This window comes from Bidens hawaiensis, unplaced genomic scaffold (genome assembly GCF_021521415.1).
Source record: "Bidens hawaiensis isolate Kalapana, Puna unplaced genomic scaffold, B.hawaiensis_p1.1 tig00013493_1, whole genome shotgun sequence".
In the NCBI taxonomy this organism is placed as follows: domain Eukaryota; kingdom Viridiplantae; phylum Streptophyta; class Magnoliopsida; order Asterales; family Asteraceae; genus Bidens; species Bidens hawaiensis.
Genome location: NW_027492143.1, coordinates 454,252 through 478,925, shown reverse-complemented (window position 1 = coordinate 478,925; position 24,674 = coordinate 454,252). Strand labels below are relative to the sequence as shown.

The window sequence follows — 24,674 nt, the reverse complement described above, 5'->3', positions numbered from 1 at the left end:
TATGACCCGACTTGGATCAAACACACCTAGCCACATTAATTATGTGTCTCGGGCATACGATATTCCAATAGTTTATTCCATGTAACAATAAATACAAGAGTAAGTTGCCAACACCCTTGGTGGGGGTTCGCAAGGCAACACCCAAGTCAGGTATCACATGGTTGATGAAAACGTGCATGAATTATATGACCATCAGTGAGAGCTAACAATCTGGAATATAACTAATTAGTGGTAACGATGATCAGCAACAACTTGGTCTATCATTGGCTAGTAAACTAAGTATAGTAGTAGTAACTAAGTACTATTAGTGGTAACTTGCTTGTAAGTCGTAAGTTGCAACTCATGAGTGGTAACTTAAAGCTGTGAAAACTAAGGATAAATGATAAGTAATTAATTAACTTGGTCATAGTTAGGAGTAATTGAGTTATTGTTGATAGATGATTTTCCCACTTATGTAACTGTTGACAATTCTAATTGCCATCAAATATATTTAAATATGACAATGTGCTAAGACACTATTTATAAGAGATATTCGACCACGTAAATAAGTCATCACTTTGAATGGCTACAGTTTTTCATATTCTAGAGTCTAAATATCATGAAAATATATATAAAAATCAACATCAAACTCTCTACTATAGTTAACGGTGTAAAGGAATGGCTATGCTTGGTCTAATGTTATATATAAAAGAAAGAACATTTAATCACCTAATTTAGTAAAGGTAGACAATATGTAATGCAATTATAGGATTTGGTGGATTCCATCTATATTTGTTTTCTTTTATTGTTTCATTAAATCATTAAAATATGTTAAGTGGCGTAGTTATCCTTTACCATGAACCATGTTATGAACGTTGATCCAAGCCATATTGGCAGCCCAAGACAAGAGACGGAAATAGGCCCAACTAACAAGCCCGGTCCAGTACGCCTACAAAGTGAAGGGATATAAGCGAAGAAAGTAAAGGAATGTGGCATGAAGGAATATTGTAAGAATGTTTGGCTTCTTCTTCCCATCTCATACTCTATGAATCTGTTCTCCCATCTTCCTTCTACTTCTGTATCAGTTTTGGTTTTCTATCTTTATCATGTAATCGCTCGGCTAAGACATTAGCTATTTGGTTAATGCAGTAAGAGTTTGACTTACTAATTCTCATTGTGAAATAACTGTTCACTTCACTGGTGCTTTCATTGAGAGTCTATTTTAATAATATATCATGGCCGATTTATGTTGTTATTCGTTCATCAATGGCATATCCTCGAGGACAAGAGTTCGGGCGCTTTAGAGGTTTACATCAACGATATCTTAGAATCCGTGTAAGGTGTTAACCGGTAATATTCAAACCAGACACCATTCAAAACTAAGAGTGCGTTGGCTCTTCGAATTTTTCTTGGGGGTAATTGAATGTTTCAAGAAAATGGATTTGGAATTCAAAATTTTCAAATGGAAATAGAATTTAAAGGAATTGGAATCCACATAAGGATTTTGAATTTAAAGTTTGTGTTTGCTTCGTGAAATATTTTCGAAAGAAGTGGAATTTAAAGAAATTAGAACCTACCAGATGCCCGAGGTCATGTAACCGGCACCGGACATGTAACTGGGACAGGATGTATTACCAGAGCCGGACAACGTGATGCGTTAATTGGTTCCGGATACGTAACCAATGTTTGTTGCGACGCGTTATGGGGGCCAAATGCATTACCTGCGTCGGTTTGTAACCGCCGTTTGGCTCTCGGCGGGCCGTGGGCGTCAGCATGGCACGTCAGCTAGGGCCGAAGCTGCAGGGCTTTTCCTCTCGATGCCTTTTCTACTGGGTTCTTCGTGAAACCGGAGTACCGGACTATTAACTTGGCCAGACTTTTGTTTTCTAAATAAAATTTAGGCCCGTTTGTCTTTTGAATCTATAAATTTATTTTTATACTTAGCCAACAATTGTATATAGGTGTATCAAGGCCTGTCTCTCTGTCTATTAATATTATACTTAAATACAAGATGTCACTAAATCTTACAAAATGAAACAAAATGTGAACTTTACACTCTGCTTTGGTTAAAATGTACATTTTGAAATTGTTTCCATACTTAGTTTCGCCAAAACAATAGTTATCTTTTTTTTAGAACAACAACTCAGATACTCTCTAATTAATACTAGGCTAAAGGCCTTCTGGTTTAAGAAACGAGTAGTTCTAAAAGAATCAAACATGTTTTGATGAGAGCGGATAGTGGGCACTAAATATGAAATTCTGAAAAGAAAGAACCCGCCTCTCTATTCTTAAGGGGTAGAGGTAATGTAGGGCCAATATTCTATATTAGTTTTAGGATTGCGTATGTCTTTATATTTGCTTAGAGTCGGTGTATTACGTACCTCAGTACGTTTATTTTGTAAGGACAAAATGTAATTGTTGGAGAAATGGGGGCCCTATATAAAGGGTTACTTAATCCATTTCTCCACAACCTTTGTGAATACAACCCTTTCATTTTAATTTCTTCCAAGTAACACAAACTCTCTCAACCTCTCTAACCCTCCTCTCACTTTTGGCCTCCCTTACCCACACACACAAGATCCGAGATCTCGGTCCGACTAGTTGTTTCCGCCAACTAGTTGTGAGGTTGATCCAAGAACGACTAGTACTTAGATTGTTTTGTTGTTTGATCCGGTTTCGGGACCTACAATTGGTATCAGAGCTTTCGGGCTCTACTAGTTGTAGATCTTGGGTCACAACCTTGGATTTTGGTCTTGTGTGAAAAGACGGATTTTTCGAGAAAATAAGTGATTCCGGATTTATGTGTTCTTCAAGTTCTTAAGAAATTTAAGTTGTTCTTGTTCATGAAGATGTTGAAAATGGGTTAAAGGTTGTGTTTGTGGTGTGTGATTCTCAAGAAATTGTGTTTGTATAGTTGCATGTATTTGGATATGGTTGAGAAAGGTGACAAGGAAAGTGGGTTGGTGACTTACTAGATTTGCTTAAAATTTTCGCCTACTTTGCCAAAATCGATCAAATTCAAAAATCGATCAGTTTCTAAAATCGATCAGTTTTCTAAATCGATCAGTTTCCAAAATCGATCAGTTTCAAAAATCGATCAGTTTCAAAATCGATCAGTTTCCAAAATCGATCAGTTTTCTAAATCGATCAGTTTCAAATCGCTCAGTTTTCAAAATCGCTCAGTTTTCAAATCGCTCAGTTTTCAAAATCGTTCAGTTTTCAAAATTAGATCACTTTTCATTAGATCATATCAGACTTAGTTTTTGGGCAGATTTTAAGAAATGGCAAACCCAATTTCCATTGTTGCTAGTGCTGAAGCTGTTCAATATGTGATGTTTGAGAACGAGGCCGGAACCACTTCTAAGCCTCCAAAGTTGATGAAATGGGACTGTGATTTTGATGAGTTTAAGTGGAGGTTTTACAATTATCTCAAGATCATTGATTACAATCTTATTAGACCTATTGAACAAGGTCCACACCGTCCTATGACAACTGGTACTGATGGTGTGGTTCCCAAAAAGGTAGTTAACTACAATGATGATGATCGAAGAATGATTGCTGAAGATCAAAAGGCTTTTGGTATTCTAACTGTATCTCTTTCACGAGAAATTGCATTGACACTGAGAGACTACACCACTGCTAAGGGTCTATGGGATGCCTTAGTGAACAAATTTGAAGGGAACCTAGAAATGAGAAACAACCGCAAAGGAATATTAAAAGAAGAATTTCAACAACTTTAAACATATTCAAGGAGAATCGGTTGCCTCTCTCATCAACAGATTTGAGTCACTAGCTACTAAAATGAGAAGTATCGATATCATCCACGAGTTGTCTGAGATCAACATGAAGTTGTTGGATTCACTGCTTCATACATGGAATAGCAGTGTGATTACCATCAAGAGAACGACAAACCTGGATACGTTAACACTCTCAGAGATGACTTCTACCATCAAGTTTTGGTGCAGAGAAAATAAAGATGAGACAAGTGATGCGGGTGTGAGCAGTCAAGCAAGTCCTATATCCCCGAGTGTGATGCAAGTGGAAGTAGTCAAGCAAACACCTCGTCAAGCTCCACTAATGGGATTCCTACACCTGCCTCTCTCATTCCCGAGGTACACAAACTTTGCTCACAAGCTTGCATAGATAAAGTTCTGCACTATAGAAACCATAATGCAAAAATTCTTGAACAAATTGAGAGCATTAGAGTTCAGAATGATGATCTTAAAAAGGCTGCAAAGATTTACACTATCAGAATTAACACTCATAGTAATGATATGGCCGATCTTAGGGAACAAGTTTCCATTGCTATAAATTTGGCAAAACGTCATGAAAATCATGTAATTGAACTAAACGCTAAAATTGCCATATTAGAGATTGAATTAACCCAAAGAAAAGTTGTCATAGAAAACTTTGAATTAGCTTCTGAGAAACTGAATAAACTAATTGGGTCACAAATGGAATTAAGATTAAAGACTGGTTTAGGCTATGATAGTTCTGCTGTACCTCCTCCGTTTAACAATAACTATACTAGCCTTCCCCACTTTGACTTTAATTCTCCTTCAGAGGAAGAAATGGTCAATGGTATTGGTCATGTGCCCATATCAAAGACATTTGTTCCTGCTGCTCCAAAGACTGTTGATTCAGTTGTTCCTTCAATTAGTAGTCCTAATAGTAGTTCATCTTCTACAGCGGGTTGTATAGAAGAGAAGGGGTGTGTGGAAACAAACAAGGGCTGTGGAGATAAAAACTTACTTTTTGATTCATCTATTGATTCCAAAAACATTTTGAACAATGATGTATTTGATGAGAGTGTTCATGTTGGCACGACTATTGAAAATGAAAATGATGTTTCCATTTCTGATAGTGACTGTGAAACTACTTTTGATGAAACTATTATTGATAGAAACGTGCATGAAAAGGTATATGTGAATACTGACTTACCTAGTTGTTCGTCAAATAGTTGTAAAGTTGAGGAAACCAAAGTTAATGAAAATTTTTTTGAAATGGAAAATGCAAGTACATCTGGTAAATATGTCTCACCTCATAGAAATAATTTTTATCAATCTACTAATCAATATTATCAACCTGAACTGTACAATCAATTTGATAATAGCTACTATGGTTATTATCCACAAGATTATGTTAACTCTTTCTATACAAATTTTTTTGATGATCGAGGTCATAGATCTGACAGCTTGTTTGTTCCCGTACAACCATCTACTTATTCGCCTCAACCCATGTATTATCATTCTGACGGTTTCTATAGGGAAGATAGAAGAAAACTTTGTTTTGTGTGTGGTAACCCGTCTCACCTTGCAAGACATTGCAAGAACTGGTTCAAGCAACAACTTGATATTCAAAGGCGGCTTAGTCAGTCCACAAAAGGTGCTTTTAGTAGCCCAGATTCAAGGACTGATCAAGCTGATAGTGAAGCTAGTGAAATGGACATGAGATCCAAAGTCAATAAAGTAAAACACAAGAGAAAACCTTTTTGGAGATCTAAAAAGGATAAAATCAAAAAGAATCCTAAGACTGAAAAGTTTGAGGATTCACCAAAAACAGTTTTAAAATTCAGAAAACAAAAGTCCAAAATTGCCAAAATCAAGGAACAAGTTTGTGCTTGGATTCCTAAGGACTGTTCTTCAAGCGACGAGACGCCAAGAAATAATTTGTTTTCAAGAAATAAAATCAAGTTTTGTCGATTTATGGTCGACTTTCCCGAGACAATTAAGTCTCGGGAACCCGTGTCCATTTAAACGCTTAGTGCATGTAGGGTCAATCAAGGAGGACTATCGAGAGTATTCGGTACTTAGATAGTGGTTGCACCCGACATATGATGGGAGACGAACCCTTACTATTTGATGCTAAACCATTCGATGGCGGATTCAAGTCTTTCATAAGCGACATGGGATGACAAACTTCAGAGAATGGGAAATGTTTCATACTTTGTGCTTCAACAATGCCAACCATGCTCAAATGGATCAACCACGATTTGTCGAGGGCTTCTCAAGTAATGGATCCAACATTAGCTGATGTGCTTCGGTTTGAATCTCTTCAAGTTTGTTATATGATGTGATAATGCATACTTACGGTAGTCCATCTGACAACAGCTTTGCTGACCTTTTCACTAAAGCCATCGTCCAATTTTGATTAAAACAAACTATCTATCTTTTTGTGTATAAAATTGTAAATATTTTTCAAATATGTCACAATTTTAGAGGGAGAAAATGAGTATTAACTCACCAAAAAGATTTTACTTTTGTTAAGAAAAACAAAAATCAAGTCACTTGACTTCCAAAAATATTCTACATTATTTATCTTATTTAAATAAAAATCTGAAAAGTCTTAAGTATATTCTCTCGCTTAGAGGGAGCTCCTGTTTAGAGGGAGTCGGATAATATTAAAATATCAGAAAATTTTGAGAAATTGATCCGACCTTTGGAAAATGATAGAAAATTGTCTTAGGTGATTCTAGCACATGAAAAGAGTAGATCAAAAGCCAACAAAATCATTGATTGATGTGTAGATAGGCTTAACAAATGAGTAAGTATCATAGTGATATAACTTAAATATCTGCATATGCTAGTGGTTACACTCTTATGAAGCGGTTGCCGACTCCAAATAAGTCATATTAATGAAGGCAAAAATCCTAATAGTCAGTCATACACGAGCCCGTTAGTGATTGGTCACAATGAAAAATTATTTCTTACTTTAGCTTCAAATAGAACATATAAAAAAAATTCTTGAAAAGGTAGAAAAACTGCAAAATACTCAAAAAGTATTCAAAATCAACAACAAAAATGTTGATAATTATATCAAACAAAAAGGGGTATATTAGAACCACGTAACGTGGGGCAAACAAGTAAGTCCTAAACACTTTATATGAAGGCATAAGCCAAACAAGGCTAGTAAGTCCATGGTTCAACCTTTACATACTGTTTGAAAGAAAAGTTTGCAAAAATTCTACGAAGCTCAAAATGTTTTGATCAATCATTAGGGGGTCTGAGTCAATTCGGGGTGATACTGATGAACACAAACTATGCCCGAGGTATGATGGAGTTTGTAACATGTCGGATCAACAGGGGACCACACAAGTATTGTGCCAAATTGTACCTTAACGTATCACGATGAAATCAAAATACTTGTTAAGTTTAAAGTGGACCAATATATCTACAATCGACTTTAGGTTCTTGGCATAATAATATCCAAATAAAAGTGTGATCTAGGACATTATAGACAATGTGATTCCATTTTGTGATCTTTCTCGCAAAAATAATAAAGTCAATAGAAAATTATGTAAATATTATTGTTATAATATTAAATTCATCTTTACTCTTATCTTTTTCTTTTTTCTTGTTTTATTTTATGTGTCAACTTCAAAATATTATGTATTTATATATATATATATATATATATATATATATATATATATATATATATATTCGAAGTATTATAATATATGAAAATTCCAAAAAGATTTTAAGTTTTTATGAGTTCATACATATTTTATTAATCTTTGTTTTATTCAAATCATGTGTTTTGTTGTCAAGGTCGTTTATGCAAAGTTCGTTGGAAACCTTGGACTTAAATAAATCATTTACAAGTTAAGGGACTGAAATTGATATTTTATGAAAATTCAAGATAAAATAAAATTTCAGTGTTATTCTGCAAATACTTCAATCTAAGGGCTTGTTTTGAAAAAGAAAATTCTTCTTTGACCCTCGAGAGGATCTGTGAATGAATCTTATTCGCTCTAAGTTTTGTGTAGTAGTACATGGACAGGTAGATCAAGATCAAGTGTCCTGGCTGCACAGACTGAAGTTGCCGATGCTGAAACGCTTAAAAGAAAACGAGAACGTGACAGTTGGCGGTTGAACCCAAAAATGAACTGATCGTGTCTAAGATCAATCGAAGGACAAAGCAAAGAAACAAGTCGGCACAAGAAAGTCAACAAAAGAAAATTAAATGTCGAGCCTCCTGCATCTGATGTTTCTAAAATTTGCCATTGCCGATTCTTCCCAGGAAATAAGATTGAAGTTCAAGTCTTCAAGATTGGAAAATAAAGAATTGTCAAGATCCAATCTCGTTCAAGCTATTGGATCAAGACAACTACTAGATTTCTAGAAATAAAGACGAAGCAACGAAATTGTTGAAGGTTTCTGGACATACACAATCCTAGAGAGAGATTGTAGGGCCAATATTCTATATTAGTTTTAGGATTGCGTATGTCTTTATATTTGCTTAGAGTCGGTGTATTACGTACCTCAGTACGTTTATTTTGTAAGGACAAAATGTAATTGTTGGAGAAATGGGGGCCTATATAAAGGGTTACTTAACCCATTTCTCCACAACCTTTGTGAATACAACCCTTGCATTTTAATTTCTTCCAAGTAACACAAACTCTCTCAACCTCTCTAACCCTCCTCTCACTTTCGGCCTCCCTTACCCACACACACAAGATCCGAGATCTCGGTCCGACTAGCTGTTTCCGCCAACTAGTTGTGAGGTTGATCCAAGAACGACTAGTACTTAGTTTGTTTTGTTGTTTGATCCGGTTTCAGGACCTACATGTAAGGCTCTCTATATCTTACCCTTCTCAGACTCTATCATAGCTTTGCTATTGGTGGGATATTATGAGTAAAATGATGATGATGATGATGATGATGATCATGATGATGATGATGAAAAGAAAGAACCAACCCCGGAATATGAAGTTTAGTGTAGGGATGAACATTTTGTCCCAAATACCCGTACTCGTACCCGTACACGCACCTGTACCCGTACCGATTTAGCGTATTCAGTACGGGTATTGGTACTCATTTTTGTTGAATTTTGGTACATGTCAATCGGGTACATGTATGGGTACATTTGATATGTTGACCTGTTTGGAGTATATAAAGGTTTAATTGGGATTCTTCATATTTTATATATAAAATAAATTATCCAACCAATTGAACAAGTACCAAACGTTTCTTCAAAAATTAAATAATATAACATCCAAGACTCGAACCAACAAACAAATCACTTAAAGTCAGCGACCGAATTTGGTTACTACACTAATCTTCTTTAATACTATCTTATCATAAAATCGACGGCCAATTTGGTTACTACACTAATTTAGTATCCGTCACGTACCTGTGAAAGTACCGACACCCGAACTAATTCAGGTTGTTTGTTACTCGTACCGGTATCGGATTCAAGATCGTCGAAGATTTGGAAATATATAAGCAAAGTGATACAGAGACGGAACTGTACTAAAATACCCGTACCATACCGAAAAATTTGGTACGAGTATTGGTATGTGTTTTTATTGATTTTTGGTATAAATACAATCGGGTACAGATATATGTACGGATACATGTAGTGTCCCACGCTCATCCATAGTTTAGTGTACTCTTTAAGTTGATCTTTTTCATCTATATATAGCCAAGTAATACCCGATTCATTGTAACCGTTCAGTTTAACTTCACCTGAACGTACATCATTCATAGTAACTGTTGTTTTAGTTCAACCTAGAAATAGTCATCATTTTCGACACATATTACATCTTCCTCTTCTAATGAATTCTCCTTGGACGAGATAGCTTCACGCATTCACAGTTCCTGTCGACGCTATTTTGTCGATCTAAGTAATGGTTTTCCAATCTTTGATTGTTTTCCCCGACTACGTCTCTGATTAATGTATGATCTTTTGCAATGTGGTTTACATATTTTGTATCCATCACCTTTTCAGCTTCTTTAGAATACAAACAGAAAGAATTTAGAAACAAAGCTATTGTTTTATCCGTGCTTATTGCATCTTTTAAGGCAGGCAAGGACGTTTAAGTAGTTGGAATAGGAAGCGTGCTTATGCTCACATCCTTATAATCACCGTGAAATAAGTTGTTTACGATAAGTAGTTTGAGATTGCTTATTTAAACCTGATTATTCTCAGTGGATTCATAATTACAAGTTTACTCTCAAGTTTAAATAACTTTTTTCAACAAGTTGATTATTTGCTTATGCTTAAAGAGCTTATTTGGACATATAAGATTTATAAATAAAACACTGTTTTACATAAACTATAACACAAGCTTATACGTGATGTTGCAAATTTTGACGTTCATAATGGATCTTTATCAAGATCTAAATTATTTAATAACCAAAACGAAACCAGGGTAAAGAACACCACGAAATAAAAAGTTGACTTTTGAGGTCAAACATGTGACTTTTGGATTCAAAATCTGATAACGCCGTATTTTTACTTTATAGGTCAAATCCGTGACCATTGAGTTTCAAAATTTACTGGAATCATGTATTATGGATTTTTTTTTGTGGAAATTTATATGCTCTTGTACCAAATTAATCAATTATGAAGAAACACTAAGTGACCCCTGGACAGATTATAGGTAATCTGGGGGTTAAGTAATGTTTCCCACGGATGAGGTCCAGCAGAGAAGGTTGTTCTTTAGGGGACCTGCAAAACAGACACCGTAAGCTCGTCACTGAGAAGGGGGGGGGTTCCTCCTTGTGACCACCCTCCGGCGTGAGAATCAGACTAGATTGCTCTGAATATAAGTGTATATTAAGAGATTGCTAGATAAGATTGAAATATCAGATGATGATGATGTCCTTACCAATCCAAGGTGTTGGAGTATTTATAGCCGAAGGTAGGTTTCCAAGCAGGTACAGCCGGCTGAATAGTATTCCTGTTCTACCAACAGTGGACTATGCACAGGCCATGCTGGTTGGTGGATAGGTTACGGCCAACAGTAATAAGGTCGGCTGTATACTGTTCCTTTACTGCCGGTTACGCACTGTTCCACCAACTGTAGGCTGCGCACGTTCCATCGTAAGGGTTGGTGAGTAGGCAGCGGCTAATAGTGACAAACAGTACTAGAGGGTGCACCTCCTCGTATTGTTGTCGGCGAGCTGTCACCCTGTGATTAGTTCATGGGCTGCTCTGGTCAAACTGTCTATTCCGCCCATACCTTAGTACGGTATAGTACGAAAGACCTTCCAGAAGCATACGGACTGGCTCATTTAGGCGGGAGTGCTCCCGCCTTGCTCATTCCTTCATGTGACTACTGAAGTAACGAATACCTTGTGCGTGTAGCCTTGCTGTTAGTGCGGGTAGCCTTCCCTGATGGCTTGTATCCGAAGCTACGGGAACAGGCGGGGTACTTCACCATTGGGAAGCTTTCCCTGCGGGTACAGCTGGCGTACTGCGCGTAAGGTTCTTTGAGCATGGTGGGTCCTGCTGGAGCAGTTGGTCATTGCGCAGACGTCCCTGTTCAAGGTTAGTCTTGCGGGTACAACTGGGCTCTGCTGGGACCTACCTCTTCAAGTCCCCCCAGTCCAATGTTCTTCTCATGAATTATTAATAAGTGAGGTGAACTTTTGGACTTAGCAAGGGGTTTTGAAAAGGGTTTAGTTTTTAGGTTTTCCGTGGCGATTCTTCCCGCGGTTTTCCTGATGTCACGCAGAAATTCCCGACTTTTCTGCTTGATCTTTGGGTATGAAGCGGGTAGGTTTGTAACCTCCTCGCACGTCAGGAGCGTTGAGTCCCATTTGTGTGGATTCTCCATGGGGTCTTGGTAGTTTTCAACATAGTGATCAATTATGCTAAAACCACCAATTCCATCTTGGAGTTTCAAACAATATAGTTCTCGACATTCCCGTCATGCGGGGATGTTAATCCCGTTTCCGCAAGCATTGCCCAGAAGATCCTTCTTGGTTTGAATTCCCTGCAGAGTGCTAAGTATGTGAAGGGTTTTGCCTTGACACTGTACCCGCACTTGTCTTATGGTTACTTTATTTCCAAGGTATTCCTGGCGTCAATTCCCTGCGGGTGCTAAGTATGTGAAGGGTTTTGCCTTGACACTGTACCCGCACCCGTCTTATGGTTACTTGGTTACCAAGGTAAGGGGTGTTTTCCCGCTTATTTTTGAATCTTTTTGAATTTTGAATTTCGAAATTCGAATAGTTGGTGGTAAGATAGGAACAGTCCAAACATCTGAAACGTCGTGTGACGGTTTCTTCTGACTGTGTCAGGACGTGCAGGAAGTTATGGTGACGTGACAGTACATGGTCATTCCAGACGCTTTTTCAGGCGCGTGGGCACGATTTTTCGGGCGCGTGGCCGCGAAATTAATGGTATGCGTCCTGTCAACAGCTGTTGCCAGCTTGCTTTTTGCCACGTGTCATAGTTTCATTGCACCTTCGTTTTCTCTCTCTTCCGCATTAATTTCATCGCATTAATTGCGATTAGTATATAAAGGGGGAGAGGGTTCTTTGTAATCCACACTTTCACCCTTCTCTTCATCTTTTAAGCGATTTCCGGCGAATACTCCCCTTTTCAGGCAAGCATTCTCTCGAAATCGCTTTCTTCTTTCCTTCACAAGATGTCGTCTCGTGATGTTGAATCCACAGCCGATGACAAGAGTACTGCTGGCGAGTGCCAGTGTGCTTTGCCCGGCGATCTGTACCGGTATGTTGTCAGGAAGTTCATACTCGAATCTCTCGAGCCTGAGTTTCCTGAACCCCATCAGACCGTGTACGATGCCCCCAGAGGCAAGATCGGGGTTTATGCTGCATTCTTTGTCTATGGGAATCTTAGGTTCCCGTTGACAAAGTTTGTTTACCGTGTCCTTGAGAGGCACGGTGTTTATTTGACCGAGTTGCACCCCATGGCGATCGCCAAGATTCGCCACTTTGAGTGGGTGTGCCGGATACTGGGCGTTGAGCCCTATGTTGACCGCCTGATGACCTTCTACACTTGGAGGTGCATCCAGGGGTGGTACACGTTGACAACCCGGATTAAGGGTTTAAAGATTTGCGCGACCGAGCGCAGTCTTCGCGCGTGGAAGAGGGAATTTTTCTTCATATCCGCCCGCGCCATCCCCATTCCCATGAAATTCAAGAACGGGCAGGCACTTCCCAGCCTTCACGCCTCCAGCTACCAGGAGGCGGAATGGTTTGCCAAGATATCTCGGGTCCAATCTCCGGTTTACCGGTTTGCGGAGTCCGGGATGGTGATGCTGGGGATGAGCCGGGTGTGGAAGGAGGCTGACGCGCGCAAGATTCCGATCGTCCTCGAATACGGTTCGAACTCTGTTCCTTACGGTATGCCTTTTTCCCTTTTGTTGATTTTGAATTTCTTCTAACTTTTTTTTTCCTGTTTATTTCAGAGGGGAACGACCTGCAGTCGCTCCTGAACCCGCGGGAGGCTGACGGTCCCGCACGGATGGGTACTCGCGCTCTAGATGAGAACGAGTTGCCCATCCTAGAACAAACGGCGGATCGGTTCGTGGAGGTCTATCCGCTAGGCCATGAGATCCTTAGCGCCCGTCGGCCAGGTAAGGCGCTCTTCGACCCTCGACCCCTCAATGTTGAAACCTCTGCTGGAATTCCTCTAATCGTATGTTCTGATGAGGAATCCGCAGATGGTCCTCCGTTGGTGCGGAAGAAGAAGGCTGCCGGCGGGAAGGGGAAGGAGAAGGCCTCCACTGCCGATCCAGCGCCTCGGTCTGATTCGGAGACCGAGAGCGAAGAGGTGGCGGGGAATCCCGGTGGTGATAAGACCACCGCTCCGGAGGTTGCGACTGTCTCCTCCGGAGAGCCAAAGAAGACGACGGTGACCGGCGCAAAGAGGCCGGCTCCATCGGGTCCGTCCCCGCCTCTCCGTACCTTTAGGCTCAAGAAAACCCGTAAGTACAACTTTCCTTTAGCTTTTATCTTAATAGCTTAATCCTTAGTCTTTTAACACTTTTCTTCTTTACGCAGGCGTGGATGTTGGCGCATTCCAGGGTGAAGGGCCGAGTAGTACCTCTCCGCCAATGACGGTAGGCTTGGTCAGCCTACCTGAGCAGGCGCCTGCGCCTGCTTCCGCTGGATCAGTTGCTCACTCCTTTGAGCCGACTGTTCCAGCCGAGTTGACGTCACCGCCGGCTGTGAGTGTGATTTTTACAGCATCATTCACCGAGCCGGCGGTTACCATTGCTGCGGATTCCGCGGCAGCGACCGCGGCGGCTGCTACCATGCCCCCGCCATCGGCAACGACGGCCGGTCCCTCAGGTACGCATGGGGCTTTCCGCCAATCTTTGCCACCTTCCCATCTGCCTGACCTCTTGGATGGATTTCCTTTGGGTTCAGGTGATGGGTTCGGCGGCTATCGGCCTGTTATTGACCCTACAGGTGCGTAGGGTTCTTCTGGCCCATTTTATACATATATATTTTATCATCTTTTCCTAACTGCTTTGTGTTTTTTGCAGTGTCGGATTCCAATGAAGTGTATGTTCCACGATGGAACATTCGCCGAGGAACAACCCTTCGCACCCCTGTGGAGTGCGTGGAATGGGCTCGTCACGCTGCTCCCAGTGGTGCGTTGGGGGAAGCCATGGCTAGCTACCAGGAGGGTAGGCTAACCAATGAGCTTCGGGTTCTCCTGGCCCGGATGCAGCCGCGCGTCGAGCTGCTTTGTCGTGATAACGACAAGTTAAAAGCAGCTCGCCTCAAGGAAGTAGCTCAGGCGCGGGCTGTCCGGGAGGAGAACCAGAAACTTGCCGCAGTGGCTGCGGAGAAGGAGAAGGCCTTCAAGGCCCTCGAGGTTGAAGTTCAGGCTCGACTCGAGGCCCGTTCCAAGGCTGCCCAAGCTGTTAATGAGCTAAGGAAACTGCGAGGAACGCAACCGAGAGGGCCACCAAGGCTGAAGCTGTTGCTAAGCCTCTGCGCGTGAAGAATGAAGAACTTAAAGCCAAATTAGAGGCTCTCCAGCAGGCTCATGATGCCTTGGCGATGGAAGACGCCAAAAAGCTCCAGGAGATCTTGGACCAGAGGGGGGTGCTTGACCATATTGAGCGGAAGCTAAAGGGCGTCGAAGAGGCTGCGGCTAAAGAAGTGTTGCTTGCCAACCTTAACAAGAGTGAAGCCAAACGCGCCCGTAACGAAGCTCAAGCTGCCCTCCAAGAAGCTCTGGCTGCCAAGGAATGGCTTCTTCGAGAAGCGTTGTCTCAGGTAAAATTTCATGTCTTTACGCTCTTCTTTGTAAATAGAAAGGGTGTTGACACTTGTATATTTTCTTATGTAGGTTGTGCATCGGGTCTTCTCAGAGACATCTTACGACGATGCTATGAGCGCAGCCCTCAACGCTTCTCACGAGGATGGGGAACGGGCCGGCTTCCTGCTTGGTCTAGGGTTCGTTGAGAAAGGCGTCCCGCCTTCCAACTTCCCTTTGTATAATGTGGATACTGAAGCTGCTTATGACCAAGCAGTGAACCAGTATGCTGCCTTCCCGCATCCGGTGGTGGAGAAGGTGAATGAAGTTGCTGCTGCTGATGATGGGCTAGCTATCCTCAAGGCTTTCCTTGAACAGCCACGCTATACTGACGGCGCTGGTCCAAGTGGAAGTGGCCCTGAAGCCTGATCCTGAAGATCCCTTCCCGCTGCTAGGATAGATTTAGTTTGTATAGATTTACTTTCTTGTAGGCGGGTAGTTACCCGGCCATTCTTGTAACGAATATTTATGAAATACAAATCTTTGTGCGGCTAAGACCGCTTCTTTCATTGGATTCCTTGCTTTATAAACGTTATGACTTGCATACTTTAGTTTAAATTAGCAATTTTCCAAGTGTATAGAATAAGTTAACCTTTGAACGTGGTCGATAGGTGTGAAGTTTTGCTTCCTCTTCCGTGATTGTGCGGGTAGGACCGTCACTTGCACGTAGTAGGATGTCTAAACTTTACCATCTGACCTGCGTGTAGGTTTTCCTCATCTTTTGAGGATAAGTTAACCTTTGAACGTGGTAGATAATAGGTGTGAAGTTTTGCTTCCTCTTTCGTGATTGTGCGGGTATGACCGTCACTTGCACTTAGTAGGATGGCTAAACTTTACCCATATCTGACCTGCGTGTAGGTTTTCCTTATCCTTTTTAGGATAACCTTTGAACGTGGTAGATGATAGGTTGAAGTTTTGCTTCCTTGTTTGTGATTGTGCGGGTAAGACCGTCACTTGCACTTACAAGGATGGCTAAACTTTACTTACATCTGACCTGCGTGTAGGTTTTCCTTATTTTTAACGTTGTGTTTATGCGGGTTTTGCCGCCTTCCACCCTTAACGACTTACTTCTTCCCCATTCATGCGGTGAATATCGGCACCAGTGTGGGAAGTTCGTAAGTATAAAGGTAAAGTTAACACATTATGAAAGGAGAATCATTTCCATTAGAAGTGGCTCTAGGCCTTTTCTTTACAAGTTTTGGAATTGATCTACATATAACATTTGCGTAATTGAGCTCCATTCCATGTTCTTGGGATGGGAGTGCCATCGAGCCTTTCGAGCCGGTATGCGCCCTTTCCCAGGACTTCTTTGATAATGTATGGCCCTTCCCAGACCGGGGCCAGCTTTCCTGGGCGTTCTTGGTTCGAAGCCTCGTTGTTACGCAGTATGTAGTCTCCTATTTTGAAGTTGCAGAGTTTTACCCGCGTGTTGTAGTACTTTTGCATTTGTCGCTTGTAGTTCTCTTCACGCACTGCGGCTAAGTCTCTGCGTTCCTCGGTTAGCATAAGATCTAACCGTCTTTCCGCATCATTGTCTTCTGGCTGAATCAAGACCCTTGGTGAGGGTAAACCAATTTCGACCGGGACCATGGCTTCAGTACCATAAGTGAGGCTGAACGGGGTTTCTCCCGTACTGGCCTTCTTCAGCGTTCTGTTTGCCCAAAGGACGTGCGGAAGCTCGTCCACCCAGCCGGATCTGTGTTCCAATAATCTTTTCTTTATGCCTTCGACGATGCTCTTATTTGCTCTTTCCACCTCACCATTACCTTGCGGGTGTGCCACTGAGGTAAAGGTGTGAGTGATTTGAAGTTCTTTCAGCCACTGTTGTAGCTTCTTGTCAGCAAAGTTGGTGCCGTTATCGCTCACCAAATTCTGTGGAAGTCCAAAACGACAAATAATAAATTCCCAAATAAATTTTTTGATATGTTTCGCGGTTGTTTGGGCTAAAGGTTTTGCTTCTATCCACTTGGTGAAGTAGTCGATGGCTACCACTAGGAACTGAACATTTCCTGCTGCTGTAGGAAATGGGCCTGTCACATCGATGGCCCACTTCTGAAATGGCCATGAAGAAGTGACTGGAACAAGTTCATTCTTCGGGCGGTGCGTGTTGGGTGCGTAAAGCTGGCAAGACCTGCATTTTCTGATGTATGCCAGTGCATCCGTATGCATCCCCGGCCAAAAGTATCCCGCGTTGTTTAGCTTGGCTACAACAGCGCGGGGACCTGCGTGTACTCCACAGATGCCTTCGTGTACTTCCCTTAGGAGGTAGTCAGCATCCTGGTTGTCCACGCATCTTAAGAGTGGGCCAACAAAGTTACGTCTGTAAAGGATGTCATCGATGAGTTGATAATTCATTGCTTTACAGCGTAGTTTTCTTGCCTGTGTTTTGGACTCCGGTAGTGTACCTGTCGCAAGGTATTTTATTATTGGTGTCATCCACGTTTCCGTGCCTGTTTGGATGACACAAATTTCCTTGTGCGGGACCGATGGTGTCTCGAGGAGTTCAATGCGGATATCCTTTCCTAAGTGGGTGAAGGCTAATGACGCAAGCTTGCTTAACGCATCCGCAGATTTGTTTTCACTTCGCTTAACGTGTATAACTTTGCAGTCATTGAAATCGCGCATAAGGGATTTTGCTTGTGCGAGGTACAGGGCCATTGTGTCGTTCACGGCCGTGTACGTCCCGTTGATTTGATTGGCTACTAACATGGAATCCACGTGGGCTTCCAAGTTTTTCACTCCCATCTTACGCGCAATTCTCAGCCCAGCCAGGAATGCTTCATACTCGGCTTCGTTATTCGTACTTGGAAAATCCAGTCGAATAGCGTAAGTGTATTCTTGGCCTGCTGGGTTGGTTAGCTTTAGCCCTGCGCCTGAACCCTCGTTACTGGCTGCTCCATCAGTGTAGAGTCGCCAGACATCATTGATGTCTTGTGCTGGAGAGGGTTGAGCCTCTTCCTGGCACTCTTTTTCCCGCGATGCAGGCACTTCTGCAATAAAGTCGGCCAGAACCTGGCCTTTTATGGCTGGTCTTGGCTTATACTTTATCGCGTATTCCCCCAACTCAATTGCCCATTTGGCTAGGCGTCCCGATAACTCGGGTTTGCCTAGAACGTTTGCAAGTTTGAAGTTGGAGAGAATGGTGATTGGGTGACCCTGGAAATATCGTCTTAACCTGCGTGAAGCGTGTATTAGTGCTAAGACTAATTTTTCTAGGGTAGAGTACCGGGTTTCTACGTCTGTTAGGACACGGCTAACATAGTAGATTGGCATCTGGATGCCTTTTCGTTCTACTAGCAGGACTGCCCCGGTTGCTCTATCAGTTGCGGAAAGGTATAGGATTAACTCCTCTCCCGCTTTTGGTGCTGTCAGCGTTGGGAGTTCGATCAAGCGTGACCGAATCTCCTGAAAAGCTGCTTCCGCTTCAGGTGTCCAGCGGAAGTGCGTTTTCTTTAAACAGTTTCTCAATGTTGACACGAATGGAAACGACTTATCCGCGTGGTTTGCCAAAAAGCGATTAAGTGCCACTAGTCGTCCATTAAGTGTCTGAGCCTGTTTGATGGTAGTAGGTGATTCCATTTTGATAATGGCTTCGACCTTTTCAGGGTTCGCTCTGAAGCCATCTTTAGTGACGATGACCCCCAAGAACTTCCCTTCTTCCATTCCAAAGGCACACTTGCTCGGGTTGAGCTTCATGTTTATCTTCCTGAGCGTGTTGAAAGTTTCTTCGATGTCTTTCAACATTGCTTCTGGGTCAGGGCTTTTGATGACCAAGTCATCCATGTAGACTTCCAAGTTCCTCCCAATTTGGGAATGAAACTCTTTGTCCATCAGGCGTTAGTATGTGGACCCGGCATTCTTAAGTCCGAATGGCATCATTTGATAACAAAATGTGCCATCGGGCGTCCGAAAAGCGGTTTTGTCCTGATCATCAACAGCCATGTGGATTTGATGGTACCCCTTATACGCGTCCAGGAAGCATTTAAGGCGGAATGGTGCCAACGAATCCACCTTAAGATCAATTTCAGGTAACGGATAACAATCTTTGGGGCATGATTTGTTCAAATCCTTGAAATCTATGCACATGCGCCATTGTTTGTCATTCTTCGGTACCATAACGGGATTTGCAACCCAAGTTTGATATCTACTAACGCGTACGATGCCTGCGTCAAGGAGTTCCTTGACTTGGGTTCTACACGCGTTAGTTTGTACCAAATTAATCAATTATGAAGGCAAACAGTGTAATTGTCTCGAAACGTGACATTGTTCATTAAAAAAAACCACTGACGGGTAGCTCTGTTTATAATTTCTTTAGTGAGTTAACTTCCACTTATTTACCCTCAATTACAGTCACAAACTAACTTAGCATCTAATGAGTTTGCAGCGTCTGACAAAAACTGATTTTGTTTTATAAATTTGGACCATGACTTAAATCATTTATATTATTATTATTATTATAATTATAATTATTATTATTATTATCTTATTTGAATTCAAATGGAAATAAGAAACTTATAAAATGAACATCTAAACATGCCTTAAAGAATTCAGGAAATAATATTAATGTATATACTCACAATGTCCATTTGGATGTACCGTTCAATCTGTTTGCCTGCAAACGGCCTATTACAATTTGCAAATAAAAGGAATACGGTTAATAACACATCAATGCCTAATCAATGCGCAAATTATAATATACATATAGAGCAAATTGGTAACATCTTGTACAATTTGTTAGGAATTTTAAAATAACCAGTTTACCGGTCATGACTATAAAAACAACCCAAATTGGGCCGTTACAGTATATATGGTTGAATCAGCCACCTCTAGTCTTTGCAAGTTGCAAAGAAGCAACATTAATGGCTGCATGTGTGAAGTAACAATTTAATTGAAAAGAAGATTAAGGATTACGTTTTTATTTGCATGTTGAATAATTTTCATAGGGCCATCTTTAGTGGGTGTTTCTCGGTCATTTTGGGCGGGTGGATGGGGCGCAAATCAACGGGGATAGGTACAACCAAAGAGCCATTATGCTTGTTTTCCAACAAAAGAGCCTTTAAGGCTTGTTTTTTAAAAAATAAATAATTTTTGAAAAAGTATATAAACATTCACATAATATTCATCCCTCTTTCTCATAATCCACATGCCTTCTTCACTCAACCCACAATCATAAATCCTTACCACACAAACAACCAATTCTTTGGAAACTGAAGACACATCTCACTAAACAAGCAACTTCGATTCACATGCCACTATCTTAACCGAAGCCACATTTTCCTGACAATCATCATACTTGAACACAACATCCTGAAGAAAGAATGTGCACACGTCGTCACAGATTCTGTAGGTGCAATGCCCCTACAGTTTATGTTCGTAATTAAGAACATATCAGCAACCAAACAGTGAAGATGACATCTTATGTTAACAAGCCAACAAGGGTATATCAGTAATCTACAAAAGATCTGTCGGTTCATGCCATAACTTTTGATGGAAGTCGTAGAAACGAAAATTAAACCATGGAAATGCTTATTTTGACCAAACCACAGGCACTAAAACTGCACTTTACTCTTGATGATAATCATTTTATGATAGTATTTAGATTATATAAACGGACTTAGAAGGTTTTAAGCATTTGAGTGCATTCATATATATATAAACAGACCTAGAGATTTGTTAAATATTTTGGTCCTGCTGCATATTGAGTGCATTCAATACTTGCTTGCAAGTTACTCACTCTGTCCCATTAAAGATTACATTTTTTGCTAACCAAATGACAATAATGCCCTTGGAAATTGGGTCTGTCAATATTGTTTATTAATGTTAGTTGTGTGTGTTTAAGGGTAAACTTGGAAATTGCCTAATAAATTTTGAAAGTTGGCATTTGTAATGGAACAAACAAAAAAGGAAATATGGACACTTTTAATGAGACGGAGGGACTATATGATAAGCGGATGTTAAGGAGTACTACTTATTGAAACAATTGAACCATTTAATTAAGCATCTTTTTAATCAAAATTCACAAATCTCAATAATACTTACCGTAATTGACACCTTGGTCTTAACCCGAGTGTTCAGTGCTTCAACAATTAACTAGCAACAACAAAACAAGGAATATGATTATACTCATATTAATGAAAACTATTCATAGTACAAAAAACATGGGATTAACACATAATATGGTTGAATAAGCTTAAAAAATACCTTGTCAAACTGAAGAAGCACTTGGATAGCAAGCTCGGGACCAAGAATCCCACTTGAAACCATCTCATCCAATGTTTAAGTCAAACACATTCCAATTGTTATCCAACGGTACAACTCGAATGCCGCCATGAAAGAGCTGTTCTGTACAATAATATGTGTCTGAAATAAACTATAAATCAATCAAGATCCCAGATTTAACCAACTTTGACATTCAAAATTTATGTATCCATCTCTTTATGTTGAACGTTTAACCATTGTTATTACATATATTATATTAGTCAACCTGTGAATCTGATTATTCACAATAATCATCATTAGTATCGTTAAACTATTAAGCGGTCCTTTCTCACTTGTTGTTTTTGGTGTAAATTTTGTATCGTACCCCGGTAGTAGTGTTCTCGAATATCCTTACTTAGGCATATTAAAACAACAAGAACAAACACAAACACGAGAAATAAAAAACAAAACAAACACCCGGAAATATTGAACCAAGAATTCTAGCGCCCAAATATATAAACCCTTAGAACTCCCTAAAACAGATAAATTTGGGGGATATTGGTTTTAAATATTCCCAATTTTGACTCATTGGTAGATAACACTCCCAACTTACGAAATGTTCTCCAACACTCCCAACTTTTAACATATTTTCTTCTGGCACTCCCGGAGTAACGAAACACTAACAGTCCGTTAGTGTTTGGGGTAAAAAATATCATTTTTCAAAGTTCAAGGGATAAAATCAAAATTTTGTTTATTATATATTTCACATCCTTCTCACCCAACCACCATCCCCTCTTCCCTGCCACCACCGCCACTGCAGCCATCCCACCTCTCTGCCAACAAATATAAAAACTTAAGAAGAATTAGAATCAAACCTACTGGATTGAAGGTAACTTTTGAAATTGCTCACTTGCAATCTCACTACTTATATCATTGATAAATGCTTTGAAATTGTTGGGTACCCTCCCAATTATAAAGAGAAGCCTACTCTTCAAAGAGCCCAACAACCTTTGAACAGTGGTTAAGATACACTATTTATAGTGTATGTTCTCATGAACCATTCTATCATTATTACGGCCTAATGGGCTTTGTTTACATGGCCTCGGGCCCAAACATACAAAGAAACAAACCGACGAACTAACTAGATACAACGTTTACAACATAAGTAAATACAAAAGACTATTAAACAAAACAGGGCCTTACATGAAAAACTCAAGCCACCTCCTTTGCCACTAGAGGTCCTGATCGTAGAAAAAAATCAAAAAAAGGGAACCTCTTAAATACTCACTTGCAATCACACTACTTATACCATTGATAATTGCTTTGAAATTGTTGGGTACCCTCCGAATTATAAAGAGAAGCATAATCTTCAAAGAGCCCAACAACCTTTGAACATTGGTTAAGATAAACCTAAGTTGGCTAATGCTGCCCAAACAAATTCTTCCTTTCACACCTGAGCAGGTTAGCAGGATCATGTCCATGATTTGTGAGAAGTCAGGAAGTGAGGCTTCTACCTTTAATATGTCAGGCAAGTTATTTTTTTTCTCAATCGGAACACTTTCCTATGTCTAAGTAGTTTTAATAGTATGGACTACCAACACATGGATGCCTTTGAAAAGTACATTTTTAATTGTACTAATGTTTCCGACCTTAATCTCATTGTTACTCATCTAAATGGAACTAAGGCTCACATAACTAAAATTAGAAACCTAAAACTATCTGATCATGTTTCCCTCAAAGATGTGTTGGATATTCCTGAGTATACTCTTAATCTTCTTTTTGTTAATAAAATGGCAAAAGACAACAAAGTTTACAACCTATTTACTGAAGATAATTGATATATTCAGGAAGCCAGAAACTTCCGATGATTGGTAGTGAAATACGGGGCTTGTACTATGTCCTAAAAGTATTCTTCTTCTTAATAAAATTAAATCAACTAATCAATGTGATGTTTGTCATCAAGATAAGAAAACCAGAATCGTTTTTATTCTGAGTGATCACAAATCAAATGATCTAGGTGAGCTAGTTCCCATGGATCTATGGGTACCATTTAGGGTAACAAGCAGAGAAGGTTATAAACATGAATTCATTTGGTATCGGTTAGGTTCGTCACGGTACCGACGCCAAACACAAAAAAAACTATTTTATTTTAACACCTAATAATAGCAACACTCGTATAACTTATGACAAAAAATAAACATTTTTCAAAATGACATTCATACGATCGGTTCAACCTGATGCTATCGAATTCGGTTGTCAGTTACATTCGTTACGGTACCAAAACTAAACAAAAAAACAAATTCATCAATGTAACATGTTTAAAAGAAAAAGAAATATCAAAATAAACATATTAAAAAATACATAAAATATTCCTAAAATTGTATTTTTTTTGTTTTGCAATTTTAAGTATAATTAATATACTAGTTTTTAATATTGCTTGTAACCATCATCAATATCTGAGTGAGTCTTTCTAAGACGGGATGTCAACCGCCCATGACTTGACTCCCCCAAAAAAATTATTAAAGAGAAAACCCAATATTATAAAAAACTTTCTTTGATTCAAGTTTCAAACCTAGGAACTTAATATAGCTAACTAATCTACTAATCACATACACAACTTAAGATAATCATAACTAATTAATGCCTACATGAAAAACAACGCTTTAAGCCCCTATTCATAATTTATTTATGCATACGCATTGCTTTACTTTATCCTATTCATAAATTATTATTTGTCAAATTTGACCAAAACGTCAAAAGATGTTAACCTTTTAAATATCCTTTATAGAATGTTCTATAACATGTTCAAAAGTCACCAGCCAAAGCTGATCAATGATTAAGAGGTATCCTTTTACCCAAAACTAGTTAAGTGCCCGCGCGATGCTGCGGCGTCAATAATTTGCAACGCTATACTCGTTTATGTTGATTTATCAATCATCTCGTGATATATTGTATAATACTTTTGTTAGTTTTGTTATTCGTGCAATATGTTACAACAGTTCATAATATTATTTGTTTTTGTTAGTTATTAAAGTTTTTAAGTTAATAGCATGAATGTGTTATATCTATTTCATAAGCATTACATGGCTGTCATATAAAAAAGTTTTAAGTGGTCCACCACTCCTACATTATATATAGTATAGATATGTAAATTTACAAATATCTAAAAAAAGTTGTCCTATTTGAAAAATCAAAGATCACCGAGTGCAAAGATTTCAAATTAAATAAGTTATTTCTACTTTGATTGAGTGGTAAAGTGTTTAATATGCACTACTAGAAAAAATGCCTTTAATAACATGCGCACAATGACACGCGGTGATTTATGACACGCAAATATGCATGTCATAAAAAACGTCATATTTAGAGGATTTATGACACATATTTTTGTGTCATTGAACCGATGTCATAAATTAAAAAATTAATCTTGCGTGTCACATATGCTTGTCATCTCTTATTCCAAATAA

The 24,674-nt window shown here is 39.7% G+C and overlaps 1 pseudogene; it reads right to left on the bottom strand.

Annotated features, from left to right (window-relative positions):
* Positions 1-19,734: 19,734 nt before the first annotated feature.
* LOC143544169 (transcription initiation factor IIA subunit 2-like) lies at positions 19,735-21,342 on the bottom strand (annotated as a pseudogene).
* Between the last annotated feature and the right edge of the window lie 3,332 nt (positions 21,343-24,674).